Consider the following 2,727-nt stretch of genomic DNA (forward strand, 5'->3'; position numbering starts at 1 on the left):
AGTTTATCGTAGATTTAAAATACAAATATATAGATTTCACTATGCATAATGTGCTTTAAAATTATAACGGATCAAGTCTAAATAAAAATTTTTCACTTTGATGTGCTGATGCTTTAAATAAGATTGAGTTAATTATTATTATTATTATTATTATTATTATTATTATTATTATTATTTATTTGATGTGATGCTGTCAATAACTTTTGGTTTAATAATATTAAAATTATCTTTAAGAATATAAAATTAGGAATTTAAAAAGCATAATTTAGAAAAAGAAAGATGAGACAAGAGGCAAAGCTAAGGAATTTCTTTAGCGCTGGCAGTTGTCCAATCTCTAGTTGCATTTTCTTCTTTTATTTCCTCATCAATTCCTCTCCTTAATTTATATATTTTATCCTTTTACTTTTTTCTTCTTCAATCTCCTTTGGCTTGCAAAAGTTGCACTTTCCTTTTTATATCTTTGATTGAAGATAAAAAAAAATTGCAAGTGATACCAATCAACTTTAGCTTGTGGTGCTGAAATTGTCTCCAAAATTATGAGGTTTCGAGTTCGAGTTCAATCAGAACTAAATATTGTAACCAAAAAGAAAAATATAAGTAATTCTTTAATCTACGTTGAAGCCAAAGTAAGAAATGTTGTCCTTATGTGTGAGGATTACTAGTTGGAAGGGCAAAATTATTATAATGTTGGACCTTGCTAAATTCCAATTGCTGGTTACGAAAAATTTCGTTGATATCCTCGGTGTTAGGGTTTATTTTGTCTCAATCTCTCACCCCTTAGACCATGTCCCTTATTTAACTCTTTTCTCCATTTTCATTCAACATCTCACCTCTATCACCTATCTTAAATTTTACCTCTACCATGGCTGCTGAGCTTAGCCTTCTCCCCCTGACCCAATCCACCACGAAAAACTAGCTCAAACCCAACAAAATCAACAACAAAACGCTTCTTCATCATCAATTTCCTGGATGTGGAACCCTAACCAAGCTCAAGAAGATGACTCATGGGAGGTCAGAGCCTTTGAAGAGGACACAGGTAATGTAATGGGCACCACTTGGCCTCCGCGCTCTTATACTTGCACCTTTTGCAGAAAGGAATTCCGTTCAGCTCAAGCCCTAGGTGGTCATATGAATGTGCACCGCCGTGACCGTGCTAGGCTCCACCAGACAGTATTACAACCTTCACCTGGTTCAATCAACCCCCCTAGCTCATCGACTTCCACTTCTTCTTCCTCTAGTATCTTAATCCCAGCTCAAGAATTTTCCACTACTGGTGGTAGGTTATGCCTGCTCTACAAATTACCTAACCCTAATGGGGTTTTCTCTCCCACAGCTATGAATGCATGTGCTATTGACTCTCCTACTCTTCTCTCCATCTCACCATATCCCCACAGTAACTTGATTGGGCAATCTCTTAACTGTCCAGTAGCTTCCCCAGTGATAAATGCTTCTCATTTTTACTCAAGCAAACCCAAACCTGCTTCCTCTTTTGACAAATGCAAGGAATTGGGAAACGAAGAACTTGATCTAGAGTTGAGGCTCGGACACAGTTTGACAAAATCATCTTCATCATCATCGACATCATAATTCGATAACCAGAAAAGCTTAATTAGAGTGGGAGTATGATTTGTTTGCAACTGATGTTAGTGTGGAAGATAAAGTCTATTTTGATGGACTTGTGTGCGAGATTTTTTTTTGTTTTTTCAATCAATGATGAGTATGAGAGTGCCTCTGTGTGTGAGAGAGATCAGACAGATAAATTTTAGGTGCCATGGAAAGTGAAGAGGAAGAAAAGATGAGCACCATGTAAATTCAAAAGAGGAAAAAAAAATGAATGATTTAATTCTTTTTGAAGAATAAAAGAAACAAGATTAGTAATCTCCTAGTAAAGCATGCAATGCACTGTCATTTTCTGTTACAGATGTACGTATAAAGTAATTGTCTGGGCAAACGTTTCCGTGGGGATTATTTCTCAAGCAATTAAGGCTTGTAGGACTCACACTCTTTTTTTAGTTAAAAAAAATGTTTGAATTCATGTAGAGTTGAGGATCAGATCAAAATTTGCCATCTCTTTTTCCTGATGCTCCTGATGATCAACCAAAGGGGGAATTAATTGGGAGTATAGACGATTATTCCCTACGTTGCTAGGCTTGTAACACCTAGCTTCATAGGCTAATTATTAGGTACACCCGGTGTACTAAAAAATAGTGCTCACTCTCTCACAGAAAGTGGGTCCTTCCTATTATATAGGAAGTGGGTCTCACATGATTGTGAGAGAAGGTGTATGTACACCGGGTGCACCTAATAATTCCTCAGCTTCATAATAAAGGATATATTAAAATTCATTTTTTTAATTACCATTACCCTAAAAAAAATTTCATTTTGTACCATCACTTATTACTTTAAAATTTTAAAATTGATTTTTTACTCAAGATATTATAGGCTTTTTAATTAAAAAAATTTTAAAATTTAAATATCTGATTTTCCATATTATTAATAATAGTAGGTTTAAAATTGAAGTGCATATTAAATAGAGATTCAAAACCTCATCGATCATAAAAAAATAAATAAATAAATAAAAAATTAAAAAATTTAAACAATTTCAAAAATTACCGATTAAACTCTGGACTATCGAGATTGTACAATTACACCTTACAATCAGGCTTGCCATTATTAAAATAACAGAATCAACACGTCAACCTTTCTTAACCCCAAATTAAGCTAACT

General features: G+C 34.1%; 1 pseudogene; it reads left to right on the forward strand.

Annotated features, from left to right (window-relative positions):
- The first annotated feature begins 767 nt into the window (after positions 1-767).
- LOC110660868 (transcriptional regulator SUPERMAN-like) lies at positions 768-1,861 on the forward strand (annotated as a pseudogene).
- Positions 1,862-2,727: the final 866 nt, after the last annotated feature.

The sequence above is a fragment of the Hevea brasiliensis genome, chromosome 15, assembly GCF_030052815.1.
Source record: "Hevea brasiliensis isolate MT/VB/25A 57/8 chromosome 15, ASM3005281v1, whole genome shotgun sequence".
Lineage (NCBI taxonomy): Eukaryota > Viridiplantae > Streptophyta > Magnoliopsida > Malpighiales > Euphorbiaceae > Hevea > Hevea brasiliensis.